The sequence below is a fragment of the Gadus macrocephalus genome, chromosome 16, assembly GCF_031168955.1.
Source record: "Gadus macrocephalus chromosome 16, ASM3116895v1".
In the NCBI taxonomy this organism is placed as follows: Eukaryota; Metazoa; Chordata; class Actinopteri; order Gadiformes; family Gadidae; genus Gadus; species Gadus macrocephalus.
Genome location: NC_082397.1, coordinates 567,318 through 582,137, shown reverse-complemented (window position 1 = coordinate 582,137; position 14,820 = coordinate 567,318). Strand labels below are relative to the sequence as shown.

Genomic DNA, 14,820 nt, shown 5'->3' with positions numbered 1-14,820 from the left:
CTCCCTCCCTCCCTCCCTGTTCTCCTCGGATAGGAGGAGATGCTGGATCCGAGAGAAGGTCCGCCATTATCGGGAAGCTAGAATCGCTCTTGTCTCCGCCGTCACAGAGCAGTATTAGCGGCTGAGCGTCGAGACGCAGAGCGGACAGCCAGGCGGGTTGTGCGGGGAGCGGCCACGGGATTCAACGAGCGGGTCTGCGCACCACGGCGGAGGCGCTCTGGACTCCTGGTCTGCGACACAACAAAGGAAAGAAGAAGTGGTCAAAACAAGGAGGTGAGGAGAGGAGGAGGCGCCCCGTGTCCCTCCCCGCGACGCGCCTCACAGCGGGACGCCCCGGCTCGGCTCTGTTCGGAGACCATTCGGTTATTTGCGACTCGGAAGAAAAGACCAGAAAGTAAAAACGCACATCGCTCCTGAAACTTTAGCGTAACTGCAGATCAAGCTTCAGGGACTCCACGGCGAGCCGTTGAATAAAAGAAGAACAGAATACAAAGCAAGTTACTAAACGAGGGCTGGAGGGAAAAGGTTCTCCTCGTGGTTCTCCTCGTCGGGTGGAGGTCTTCTCGGACCAGCGGAGGAGTGGACTGGAGACATCAGGGAGGAATGCTACGGTAGGAGACCCTCCTTTGCTTTAATAATGCATGCGGTCCAACATATTGGGGTGTAGACCAGTCTCTATGTCCTGGTTCTCCACATGCGCCTCGGCTCGCCCTCTCGGTGGGGCTGCAGATCCGATCCGATCCAGGACAATGTGAACGAGAATAGCGAAGAGTAGAGAGCAGCGATGGCCCCCAGGAGCCATGTGATCACAGCCTTAGAATAATCACGTCTCTATAACGTTAGGACTATAACTACTAGTGTTGGTTGTATGAGGTGTAGGGGTGGATTTAACTTATGAAGAAGGACATTTAACTCAAATACTATAACATGTGTCTGGCTCATGGAGCCACACTAGTTCTTCCACTGGTTGTAGATCATCTACAGGGCGCAACATTCGGTAACTCTTGATGCAGAGTGCGTTGGCCTTTGTGCCATTTGTTGCCTGTTCCTAGATTTCAAACACTGAACCACCAATATAAGGACGGTTTTAGTGACTGCTGTAATTACTGGGTTGCTTGCATTTTATTGACGTAGTGGTTTTTATTTGTGCTTTCTTTGACTCGTGGTTCATCTCTAAACTGGTTGAGGTCCACTGGGCCATACCACAGGTTCATTGACAGCTATCCCTCGAAATGATTTCCCTGACATGATGGATCTGGAATACCAGATGTGTCCAGCATCCACCAAACTAACTACACTCGTTTATTTCATTAGCTGTTGTTCAGATGAACAGACCGGCTGGTCTACTGTATATTAATCTAGCAGTGTTGGCGGTGTCGATGTCCACTCCTCTTTCGTCCCTCTACTGTATCGTAAATTAATGAACACCCACAGTGTGAATGGGCTCGCCCGGTAAGACGTGACGTCAACAACAGTCACACATTTGTTTTTGTGTGTGAGGGGATTCGGTGGTGCAGGAGATGTTTGTCACCCTGCCTCTGCATAGGGTGTCTGCCAGGCCACTCCCTTCCTCAGAGCCTACTGGTTGACCCAAACTGGGATTCACTTGTTTACTTTTGCTTGGTGAGATCTAGAACGACTTTCTATGGGTTTAAGATGTGAAGCGTTAGATGGAGTGTGGCCCATCGCAGATCTGATGGAGCGTTGATGTGTTCTCCTGCTGCTCCGTCGCGTTATTATGTCAGCCCTGGTTCATCTCCTGGCAGGACAGGCCAACACTGTGGTCAGAAAACAAAGGTCTCAGTGTGAGCGACGTGGAGGGCAGGGACCAATTAATTAAAGTCCCACTAGTTTGGATTGGCCTCTGATTTCCCCCCTCAAAAATATATCTTGTTTTTTGTCTGATTGTTGGGTTCCTTGACTGGGATTCATGTCTTTGGTAGAGTGAACACACACACACACACACACACACACACACACACACACACACACACACACACACACACACACACACACACACACACACACACACACACACACACACACACACACACACACACACACCCCTCTTTGCTCTTCAGGTGGCCTCCTCCTCCCTCTAAGTGTGGGGCCATTTGCCCCGGCACCAGGCCTAGGGGGCCGGGTGCGTCTCCCCCTCTGGCCCCGCTGCAGACCCGGGTCGCTGGGTGGAGCTGGGTGGAGCTGGGTGGAGCTGGGACTAGTGGAGGCCTCAGGCCACACATCAGCGTGAGATGAAGACCCTGAGTTTAGAGGAACAAAGTGGGCCTTCTCCTCATACTGTTGCGAGACCAATCGGGTTGTTTAGCGTACTCGTTCTCATTTATGGTAAAACAGCGTTTTTGTCAATCAGGGATTTGACTCAAAGTGCCGTTCCCTTCTTCTCAGTGCAGTAATCAAATGAGCGGTAATTGCAAAGTGGATTGAGGTCTGTTAGTGTCAAACACGCGTTAAATAAGCGGCGGCAGTATCACGGGCACTTCACCACGGACAGCCCTCACTCTGAAGCGTTCGCACGGTTTAACCCTTTAGCCTCAACCCCCCAAAGGCCTTGGAGAGGAAAGGTCTCACCTGCTGATGCCCGTCTCACTGGGCCACCGCATGGACAGGCCGACGCCGGGGCCTTCACTGGATGGTCTGCGTTACAAGAGGAGGAGAGTGGGCTGTTGTCAGTGAAGACGTGTATTTGATGGAGAAAAGAGCTAATTATAGCGGACAGCTTTGGAGTTTAGTGCGCCACATTACAGTCTCTGCTCTCAATGGCTGCCTTGTCCTAGGGTGATTATCAGGCTGGGAGAAGTGCATTGTGGGAAGATTGTATCTGAATTTCCATTAGAAAGTGTGCCTGCCTCCGTTTCACTGGCCCCTCTGTCCTCCTGTTTGGAGCTCATTACAGGGCTGAGATGTGGACGGTTATCAGACGGGTGGAGCGGACCTGCTCTCAGTGTCGAGCAAGGATGGGCAGGATTGACGGCTGATCGATGCTCAGAAAGAGCTCATGCTTGGGATCTATTTGGGATTTCTTGGATTTATTTTTTTGTAGCGTGGAATAAAAATATATATAATATATCGATCAGATGCCCGTAATCAATAAATACAAAAGGCCTGGTTTCCTTTACTCATATATTTTGTTTAGAAAAATAATACTTCCAATAAATGCTCTCAATCCCATTTAAACTTTAGTAGCAAGACCTTTTGAAGAGTGCCGTTCAGCCAGCCACTGTGTGACAGGTTTCAGACAAACGCCTTAATCAATCCTAGGAGTGGCCCTTGAAGAAAGAGGATACAGATGTTAACACCAGCTTATTAATATGCAGTGATGCTTCGTTGCTTCTGAGCACGCTCAGAAACTCTGACACAAACATACACCAACAGACCCAGCTCTACTGAGCACGCTCAGACACTCGGAGACAATCGTAGACCAACAGACCCAGCTCTACTGAGCACGCTCAGACACTCTGAGACAGTCGTAGACCAACGGACCCAGCTCTACTGAGCACGCTCAGACACTCGGAGACAGTCGTAGACCAACGGACCCAGCTCTACTGAGCACGCTCAGACAGTCGTAGACCAACAGACCCAGCTCTACTGAGCACGTTCAGACACTCGGAGACAGTCGTAGACCAACGGACTCAGCTCTACTGAGCACGCTCAGACACTCAGAGACAGTCGTAGACCAACGGACCCAGCTCTACTGAGCACGCTCAGACACTCTGAGACAGTCGTAGACCAACGGACCCAGCTCTACTGAGCACGCTCAGACACTCAGACAGTCGTAGACCAACAGACCCAGCTCTACTGAGCACGCTCAGACACTCAGACAGTCGTAGACCAACAGACCCAGCTCTACTGAGCACGTTCAGACACTCGGAGACAGTCGTAGACCAACGGACCCAGCTCTCCAAAGCCCTTTGTAACAAATGGTTCACCAAAGAGCTTTGAAAGAACTCTGAAGAGAATCAATCAATAACAAAGGGATCTCTTTATGGCCTGGATGGATGCAGTTTAGCCTGATATCACAACCCAACCCTACTACGGTATTGGCAGTTCTGATACAAAGGCATTACTAATGGATCACAGAGGTGAGGAGTAAAGAGAGAGCCAAGACTAATGGGTTGTACCAGGGCATCGTCGGGGTACTTTCAGCCAGCGTCCACGTTGTTTGTGGCAGAGGGAGGGTAGCAGTGTTGGTCTGAATGGAGCCTGGGGTAGAAGGACCAAGATGTAAGCTGCCGTGCCCAGAGCCTCTGGCCCCCAGAAGCTGTCCTTCACCTGAGCGTCTCAAGGCAGAGGCATACAGCGCACACTTGGACAACTGAAGAAGGGTGTGTGACCCGTTTGTAGGAAGAAGTCTCACTGTGGGACGAAGTACACTGGCTGAAGGGGAAGGAGTGAGGAAGGGAGTCGGCAGATAGCCATTCAGCTCGCTCCTGTCAGTTATTGCCCGAGGCGGTGCTGCTGGTATGTGCCCTAGCCACTCTGCTCTGGCTCGACCAATCCCTGACAGACATACGCAGCCCTCTTGCCTGGATACTGGCCCCAGCAGAATCCAGGAGTCAGCATGTCCCATAGATAAGAAATTAGGACGGAATCTTTGCCAAGGGAATTGAGGCCACTGCCTTTCTATTCAAATGATTACATTTCTGCTCCTGTAATCAAACAAAAAGTAGCCGGCCGTCGTTATTGCCGACCCGGAAGGTTGGAGTCCTTGTGGACGTGTGCTTCTAGGGACGGCATTGTTGTCGTATATATGTGGAGTTTGACGTTTCAGTGAACTACGAATGCAGTCTGACGGCCTAGGCGTGTTTGGTTGAGGTAGCTACAGTACACCACCTCTGGTAACCTCGGGGACTTTACTCGGATAGGAACTTCCCTCTGGGCAGGCTAACCACCGGTGTGTGTGTGTGTGTGTAGTGTGGACCGGCTGTTGTGTGGTGGTTTGTGTTATTGTGTATGTGTGTGTCTTTCTGTGGACCCAGTGTTGTGTGGTGGTTTGTGTTTTAGGAAGCTTCTACATGGAACCACAACTGCTCATGTGCGTTAGCTGAACATGTGGTCCCGTATCGTGTCCGTCTGTCTGCCGTTAACTTCCCTGACCTCGTTCAGAAGCTTGACAGAAACTCCACCTCTGCTCGGTGACGTAGAGGTCGATGTGTGTTGTAGCTACGCCCTGGCCCCCCAACGGAGAGCCTTCCCGATGGCGGCTCCTGAGTGTCCGTCAGCAGGTTAGGGCCCTGCACGGAGGGGGGGGGGGGGGAGGAGGAGATGGCCTACCGTAGGCCTGCGTCGAGGCCAGGGGGGGAGATTCAGTTTCATGGATTTCCAACGAGCCACCAGTATCAGGAGGCATCGGGCCGGATGGAGCTTCTCCTCCTGGAGGTCTTGACCATCTAAGAGGCTTCATCACGTCTCTGGTCTGCACTCGCTGCTGTATGTGGGGGGGAATGGAGGGCCTGAGGAGGCCTGTGTGCATTTTTAGGGAAATGTTTTTAAAATGCAATTAAGCAGCTATTGTAGGAAGCACGAGGGCCTGCTCCCCCCTAGCGGGCGCGGCTGTAGAGCTGCTAGGTGGCAGAGAGGAGCAGGCAGACACAAGCTGCAGATTATTAAAGGACCGTCGTTGGTTCCCTCCACTTTCTCCTCTTGTTTCCTGCAGCTTCTGGGCTGAGTGCAGCCACATGTATTCATCAGGTGTTTCTGTCTTCAGCAGATGAAGCGTCTCTGTGTAAACTAAACGCTGACGTCTGCAGGTAGTACAGGCGCTGCAGGCCTTTAGGCAAGTAAGAGATCGACTTCTGTCAATGGTGAATACATGTGGGACACACACACACACACACACACACACACACACACACACACACACACACACACACACACACCATATCTGTCTGTGAGGTGTAACAGTGGACATCACATGCTCTTTAAGGTGGAGATAAGGCGGCCGTCCATAGCCCTGATCTCTTATCTGGTCGTTCTAAGACCCCGTTGGGGGGGGGGGGGTTGGGCCCGGGGGCGATGAGTGAGCGCGCCCGGGCGCGGTGAAGGGCCGGCGGTATCATACGGAGAGGGACCCGTTCGAAACCCGGCCACCAGCTCGCCTCGCTGGGCTGGGGCCTCAGACCGAGAGGAGCTCCTCCGCTGGGTAGGACAGACGGACGGTTTAAGGAGCAGACAGACGGCCTAAGGACAGACAGACAGAAGGCCTAAGGAGCAGACAGACGGGTTAAGGAGCAGACAGACGGCCTAAGGACAGACAGAAAGACGGCCTAAGGAGCAGACAGACGGCCTAAGGAGCAGACAGACGGGTTAAGGAGCAGACAGGCGGGTTAAGGAGCAGACAGACTGGTTAAGGAGCAGACAGGCGGGTTAAGGAGCAGACAGACGGGTTAAGGAGCAGACAGGCGGTTTAAGGAGCAGACAGACGGGTTAAGGAGCAGACAGACGGTTTAAGGAGCAGACAGACGGGTTAAGGAGCAAACAGGCGGGTTAAGGAGCAGACAGACGGTTTAAGGAGCAGACAGACGGGTTAGGGAGCAGACAGACGGGTTAAGGAGCAGACAGACGGGTTAAGGAGCAGACAGACGGGTTAAGGAGCAGACAGACGGGTTAGGGAGCAGACAGACGGGTTAAGGAGCAGACAGACGGGTTAAGGAGCAGACAGACGGGTTAAGGAGCAGACAGACGGGTTAGGGAGCAGACAGACGGGGACGCAGCCTTGCCTGCTGTTCTTTTTACTTGTTGATTTTTAGTTTGTATTACATTATAATTGTTCTAGGGTGTCCAAAGTGTTTTTTTTAACTCCCAGTGAACCATTAACAAATGGTGGGAGGACTGGAACAGTACGTTTGTTAACTTGTGGTTAACACACTGGTAAAGCTATACTGGTAAACCTGTAACCTGTAAACCTATACTGGTCCAACGCTCCAATGTGTGTGACATTCCTAACCCTGCTGGTAACAATGGAAGTGTCGGTGACGCGCACTGCGTGACCCGAGGTTTCCTTGATGCCGGGCCGTACCACTGCGTGACCCGAGGTTTCCTTGATGCCGGGCCGTACCACTGCGTGACCCGAGGTTTCCTTGATGCCGGGCCGTACCACTGCGTGACCCGAGGTTTCCTTGATGCCGGGCCGTACCACTGTGTGACCCGAGGTTTCCTTGATGCCGGGCCGTACCACTGTGTGACCCGAGGTTTCCTTGATGCCGGGCCGTACCACTGCGTGACCCGAGGTTTCCTTGATGCCGGGCCGTACCACTGTGTGACCCGAGGTTTCCTTGATGCCGGGCCGTACCACTGCGTGACCCGAGGTTTCCTTGATGCCGGGCCGTACCACTGCGTGACCCGAGGTTTCCTTGATGCCGGGCCGTACCACTGCGTGACCCGAACACCAGCTATAACACCACCCTCTTAGAGCAGTATGAACAGATGAACACCACCCTCTTAGAGCAGTATCAACAGATGAACACCACCCTCTTAGAGCAGTATGAACAGATGAACACCACCCTCTTAGAGCAGTATGAACAGATGAACACCACCCTCTTAGAGCAGTATGAACAGATGAACACCACCCTCTTAGAGCAGTATCAACAGATGAACACCAGCTATAGCACCACCCTCTTAGAGCAGTATGAACAGATGAACACCACCCTCTTAGAGCAGTATCAACAGATGAACACCACCCTCTTAGAGCAGTATCAACAGATGAACACCACCCTCTTAGAGCAGTATCAACAGATGAACACCACCCTCTTAGAGCAGTATCAACAGATGAACACCAGCTATAGCACCACCCTCTTAGAGCAGTATCAACAGATGAACACCACCCTCTTAGAGCAGTATCAACAGATGAACACCACCCTCTAAGCAGCAGGCTTCATGAATATCCCTGTGCCGTTTGGAGGATTGGAGAAGGGATTTGCCCTGGCTGTGTTGGACCGGGGTCATTCCTCCTCTCCGTGATTTCCCAGGATGCATTGGGCCCTGAGGTCCACTGCTCTTATGTCAGAGTTCATTTCCCGTTTCTGTGCCGGAGCCGCTCCGAGGATCCACCATTTTGCAACATTCCTGACGGGAAGAGAAGTGGACTCTGATGCTCCCTCACTGAGAGCAGTCTCTGTCTAACCTCGGATCCCCTCATTGACCCAAAGGCTCCGTATTATAGCGGAGAGAAGAAGCACAACGACCAGGAGTCAAGTAGGGGTGTACACAGAAACCTTTAGGGCTGGTTGGTGACCTGTTTGATGCCAGGGTGAGGGCTTCACCACGTCATTGGTGTTATCTCCTAAACAACTGAACACATACTAGTGGACTCTCCTTGTGTCACCATTCTGCTGACTTTCTGCATGTCAGCAGTCCTGGAGAGGAGGAAAGAATGTAAACAAGTGTGCGTTGTTTCTGGTTGTTGGGGGAGAGAGTCCAGCGCTGGGACTGGCGTTAGTCACACAGAGGGAGCAGGGAATGTACAACTCTTCACCCAGTCAGGGAGAAGGTCGTGGGGAATGCTGTTTGTCAGGTCAGGGTGAGCCGGCACACCATGTGACTGGGGAGGGACGGGGGGGCAGAGATCCACTCAGCTAGGCTTGTGTTCTCATTGGCCGAGAGGTCTGTCTGTCTGTCGTGTTGTTGATATAACTCTGATATTCTAGTGGGTCTGTAATCCATCACGGACCTCCGGTGAGATCCACATCATCGTTCATTACTACTGGAATCACAGACTGTAAAGTACAGATCTGTGTGTTTCTGTAAAGTACAGATCTGTGTGTGTCTAAAGTACAGATCTGTGTGTGTCTAAAGTACAGATCTGTGTGTGTCTAAAGTACAGATCTGTGTGTTTCTGTAAAGTACAGATCTGTGTGTTTCTGTAAAGTACAGATCTGTGTGTCTGTAAAGTACAGATCTGTGTTCGTCTAAAGTACAGATCTGTGTGTCTAAAGTACAGATCTGTGTGTCTGTAAAGTACAGATCTGTGTGTCTAACGTACAGATCTGTGTGTCTAAAGTACAGATCTGTGTGTGTCTAAAGTACAGATCTGTGTGTTTCTGTAAAGTACAGATCTGTGTGTTTCTGTAAAGTACAGATCTGTGTGTTTCTGTAAAGTACAGATCTGTGTGTTTCTGTAAAGTACAGATCTGTGTGTCTGTAAAGTACAGATCTGTGTGTTTCTGTAAAGTGCAGATATGTGTGTTTCTGTAAAGTACAGATCTGTGTCTCTGCATAACGTGTTGTAGTGGCTGCATGAGCTACTCTGGTGGGAATGAGGTCCAAATCAGAGCTCATGTTAATTCCACATTGATGCTGAGATATGATAATTAGATATGGGCAGGTTCACTCTGTAACATCACCTGCTTGTACTTCAGATGGTCTTCCTCTGAGGAGTGGTCTTCAGCGTGTCTGATTTGGCCTCTTGTTCAGGATCCCTTAGTACCCTAATTATTAACAAATCCTTAGCTGCTGAAGCAATGACCTGATGCTCCATGGGTCAGAGGTCATCAGGTGAACTTTAACCTTCGGTCTACAAAGACCTCCTCATGTTGGAACATGTTCAGGAAGAGTAAAGCACGTTGGCTGGCACAGATTTGAACCGTTGAAGCATTTCATAAATTCAGTGATCTTTCATTTTTAACAATTTAAGTGTATCATTTGAATGCCACAGTGTGCGCTTTGATCAGGCGGTATTCATCACAACCAACTCCAATCTCAACTAGCAACTAGGGATGGGCAAGAGTAGTAAATTCCAAACTCGAGTGATCGAAGGAATTCCTCGAGGATCAATCGAGTACTCGTTTAATCAAATCTATTTTTAGAATGCAACGCATCTGCAGCAGGAATAGGCCTAATGATGAACGGCAATATTACCAACCAAACATGTAATGCTTATTCTCCATCAAAACAGTCAGGGTTATCAGAGTATTGATTATTTATTTTTGCAAACGTTCAAAACACATTTTCCTTACAAAAATAAATATGCGTCTCACAATTTAAATCACGTCGAACCAAGGCCTGTAACGGTTTAAAAAAAAAAAAAAAACATTGCAAATAATTTAAAGCTGCAAATAAAACGGCAGCAAATGGACTATGGAAATACTCAGCGTTGTGATCTTCTCTGCACGGCCGGGATTACAGCTGCGTCTTGCGGCGGTGAAAATAGCCGACACACTTAGTTGCTGCGGGTCTGCTTTCCCCAACTCACCGTTGTGTTTCAGGAGCATATGTTGCCGCAGCATAGTACTTGTAGTACTCTGGTACCTCGATTTCGCTTGGCATATTTTAAATTTCACCTTATGATCTCCTATTTCTTTAAAGTATTTCAATTCTTCGCTGCGCTTTGCTTTAACCGCCGTCTCTTAACTTTTTGAATTCTGGCGTGCCTGCACACGGCACGGCACGCGCCACACAGAAATGGATACATTTCACTTTCTTTGTGCCCACGGCATGCGTTGGTGGCGCCGCACAGACAAGTGATACATTTGCTTCAGAAAACTTTGTTAGTGTGTGTATATATGCAAACTCGAGTTTGCCTGTCTACCAACCGAGTTCATTTGTAACGAGGAGTACTCGAGTAATCGATTCCTCACGCCCAACCCTACTAGCAACCAATCAAACTTAAACCAGGTGGGCTTTTCCTCCGCGTTCTTCCCAACGTGCTCAGTCAGATAGACACAGTGTTCCTGGGAATGCCGCCTAGCGTTCCTGGGCCTAGGGGGGCGTCCACATCTAGGATCGACCCCTGCACCTCACACACCAGACCTCTGGATGGTTCTACGTGTCAACACTGGTCCCCGTCAGAGAGAGCAGAATGAGTGTTTCCCTCCACAGGCGTTGTCCCGGGCGAGGTCGTTTTAGTGCGGGTGCGGGAGCGCCGGACCAGCAGCCAATCTCACGGATCGTTAACTCCCATCCGCCGATAACGGCGGCCTGGAGAGCGACCTCGGGGACGGCAAATGTTTGCACTTCTGCAGGCGGCGGTCTGGGGTGGCCACGGCCGGCATACGGCGGCGTGGTCCCGATCACGGATTCTCCGGTTGTCATGGCGGCGAATTCCCGTGGAACACGGGTTCCCCTGTTGGCGTGGTGCTGGGAGCACGGGTTCTGCTGTTGTCATGGTCCTACTGAACACGGGTTCTCCTGCTGAACACGGGTTCTCCTGTTGTCGTGGTCCCGGGAACACGGGTTCTCCTGCTGAACACGGGTTCTCCTGCTGATCATCATCATCATCATCATCAGTTTTCCCGCTAGGCGCATATCTGGCCTTGGGGCGCTACTGCTGGAGAGTTGGAAGTCTCTGTTCCAGCAGCAGCAGGATGTCTGTCTTCGACATCATCGCTCTTCTGGCTTGTGTAACATCAACCCCAAGCACTGTCTCTATTTTGCTCCAGACTTTTCTGGGATTTTTAATGTTAAACAATACTTGCTTTTGTAAGGTATTGTTTTCTAACCGGCACACATGACCGATGTATTTAACATGTTGCCGGTAACAGAAGTTGCGGATAGGTAGTGTTTGTGTAATCTCCCGGAGTCTATCGTTCGAAAGTTCAAAACGCCAGTCTAAATCCTTGTCCGTCAGTCCTTGCCTTCCCCTATCTGTGGGAACGTTTTTTCGAACGTACCCCCCTTTCACCATTCTCCTCAGGAACCCAGTCCATATAACCTCAAGGGTATCAAGCTCTGATCACAGGTTCTCCTGTTGGCACACGGCGTGATCCTGCTGATCACAGGTTCTCCTGTTGGCACACGGCGTGATCCTGCTGATCACAGGTTCTCCTGTTGGCACACGGCGTGGGCCTGCTGATCACAGGTTGTCCTGTTGTCGGTCCTCTTCATGGGCTCCGCGCGGCGCTCCTGATGGAGGGGGCCGGGCCACGCCGTTTAAGCTGAAGGTGCTCCAGCCGTTTATCAGCGGAGGCGGGCTGAGAGCGTGGGGTCGACGTCCGGCTGCGTGGACCCCGACGCGGTGGGGGGGAACACCTGAGGCCGGGGACGCATCGTCTGGTTTGTGGTCAGGTACTGAGGAAGAGCTTCAGTCGACTGGTCCGTTAGAACCTTAAGGGTAGCGGTCTAAAGGAGAGGGCGGTGGGACACTGGTGGAACGGGGATAGCATCATCCAGGCCCTTGGGGCTGGACTCGGACGGAAGGACAAAGAGGGAACAAACGTAACACAATCCGGATTCTGCAGATTTAGATTGTTGTGTCCTGAGGGAGCAGAATCACGCGGGTTACGGCTTTGTGTCCAATCCAATCTGTCCTTTGTGTTTGTGTGTCTGTGTTTGTGTGTCTGTTTGTGTGTGTCTGTGTGGAATGAGGGCACCTGTGCTGGTGGATTTGGCGTCCCAATATCCAGAGCGATAACGTCTGCCCCCCCCCCATCATCCCATGCCTCTCTCTGATTGGCTGGAGTGGGAGTTCGGATAAGGTTCTGTCGTCTAATCCGCCCAGCGATCGCCGCTGACGGCCGTCCGTAGGATGGCTTAGTGGAGGACAAATCTCCGCCAGATAGGAACTCTCTTCTCTCTACTACACCTCTCTCTTTGACTCTGTCTCTCTCTTCTCCTCTCTCTCCTTCTCTTCTCTCTGTCTCTCTCTCTCTCTACTCCACCTCTCTCTCTCTCTCGCTCGTCTCTCTCTCTCTCGCTCGTCTCTCTCTCTCTCTCTCTCGCTCGTCTCTCTCTCTCTCGCTCGTCTCTCTCTCTCGCTGGTCTCTCTCTCTCTCTCTCTCTCTCTGTCTCTGTCTCTGTCCCTCTCTGTCTCTCTCTCTCTCCTCCACCTCTCTCCTCTCTGTCTCTCTCTCCTCCACCTCTGTCTCTCTCTCTCTCTGTCTCCTCCACTGTCTGCTTTGTTCCATCACGCCTCCTCTATCTCTACATCGCTGCCAAGCCCTTCAGGCACTTTCCTCTCCACCTCTCTCCTCTTCTCAGCCTTTATCTGTTATTCGGTGCTTCCCCACTCTCGTCTTTTTCTTTCACTCTTACTTTCTTTTTCACTTTTCCGTGTGGTGGGAAATGTGTGATGGTGGTCCCTCTTAGCTGGGAGCACTGGGACTGAACTGGAATATAAAGTCTGGTTGTTGTTCATCCGGTGTGTGTGTGTGTGTGTGTGTGTGTGTGTGTGTGTGTGTGTGTGTGTGTGTGTGTGTGTGTGTGTGTGTGTGTGTGTGTGTGTGTGTGTGTGTGTGTGTGTGTGTGTGTGTGTGTGTGTGTGTGTGTGTGTGTGTGTGTGTGGCCATCTTTCTCTGCTGGTTGTAATCTCCCACCGCAGAGCGGCACATCCTTCCTGGTGTCAGGCGCTCCTCTCTGTGTGTGTTTGTTGTTGTGCGCTCTGTCGGTTGTAAACGGCGGTTTGTCAGATAGAGGCGTGGTGCGGGGAGTGGGACCCGTATGTCTGGAGGACGGGGAGGGAACGTGTTGGACCGGCTGGAGCTGAAGCTCTGCTGGCCTGAGGCGGAGACGAGAGGGAGGCTCCCGACCCCTGACCTCTGACCCCCACCTCCAGGTAGAGGCTCCTGACCCCCGACCTCCAGGTAGAGGCTCCTGACCCCCTGAACTCCAGGTAGAGGCTCCCGACCTCCAGGTAGAGGCTCTTGACCCCTGACCTCTTGACCTCCAGGTAGAGGCTCTTGACCCCTGACCCCCTGGCCTCCTGACCTCCAGGTAGAAGCTCCTGACCCCCACCTCCAGGTAGAGGCTCCTGACCTCTTGACCTCCAGGTAGAGGCTCCTGAGAGTCCTGACCCCCTGACCTCTTGACCTCCAGGTAGAGGCTTCTGACCTCCGCCAGCCTGTGTTCGCGTTAAGCTGCCAGCCCTGACAGCGTCGTGGCCCCTGATGTATGGCGGCCTGTCAGGCAGACGACACAGAGCCCCACACACAGACACGAACGCGCACACACACGGCTGTATTACCGCCCGGTTAGGACCGCATTTCATTGTGAACTAAGCCTGAAATGCGTAAAGAATCCGGTCAATCTGCCACTGTAATGTTCAGCTTTTCGTTTTGTTGAGGGTAAAACGACATTTATTTACTCTCCTAATGACTTTGCCTTCTGGAGGCCACCGACAGACCGACGACACCTGATGCTCTGCGCTCACTCTCAGGGTTGAGTCATATTGCCCACTGCCAACTAGCTGCTGTTGCTGTTGCCTCATATATATGATAATGAGGGAGGGGGGCTGGTGTCTGGAGGATGTCTGGTCGCCCCCGCCCTTCAGAGTGGGAGGGGAGGAGCATCCCTCCCATCCTCCTCCCTGCTCCTCGCTAAACGCACTCTCCCCTTTCCCTCCTGATCTCTCTGCCTCTCAGTCCCTGATCTGCTCTCTCTCTGTCTCTCTGTCTCTCTGTCTCTCTCTCTCTCTCTCTCTGTCTCTGTCTCTCTCTCTCTGTCTCTCTGTCTCTCTGTCTCTGTCTCTGTCTCTGTCTCTCTCTCTCTCTTGCTCTCTCTCTCTTTGACTCTCTCTCGCATCATTTCTACTCTCTCTTGCTCGCTCTCTGTCACTCTCTCTCTCATTTGTGCACATCCTCTATTTCTCGGTCCCCCCCCCCCCCCCCCCCCCCCCTCCCTGCTAGCTAGTCAGCACGAGCCCATCCCTTTAATCTGTCCAGCATAGAGAAGAGACAGAGAGAGAGGGACAGACAGAAGGACACTGGGCCTGGAGACACTGGGACTGGAGACACTGGGACTGGGACTGGGGACACTGGGCCTGGAGACACTCGGACTGGGGACACTGGGACTGGGGACACTGGGACTGGGGACACTGGGACTGGGACTGGGGACACTGGGCCTGGAGACACTCGGACTGGGGACACTGGGACT

At 51.9% G+C, this 14,820-nt stretch overlaps 1 protein-coding gene and 1 long non-coding RNA gene across 2 annotated transcripts in view; both read left to right on the top strand.

The window, feature by feature from the left end:
- Nucleotides 1-4: 4 nt before the first annotated feature.
- arhgap35a (Rho GTPase activating protein 35a) overlaps nt 5-14,820 on the top strand; it is a 39,129-nt gene continuing 24,313 nt past the window's right edge. The window contains exon 1 of the mRNA XM_060075617.1: nt 5-611. The gene's annotated coding sequence lies outside the window, so the exon portion shown is untranslated. The remainder of the gene's footprint in view (nt 612-14,820) is intronic.
- LOC132474543 (uncharacterized) lies at nt 9,001-14,677 on the top strand. Its single transcript, XR_009529675.1, has 3 exons — nt 9,001-11,187; nt 11,733-13,618; nt 13,690-14,677. It is a non-coding gene; the product is annotated as an uncharacterized LOC132474543 (long non-coding RNA).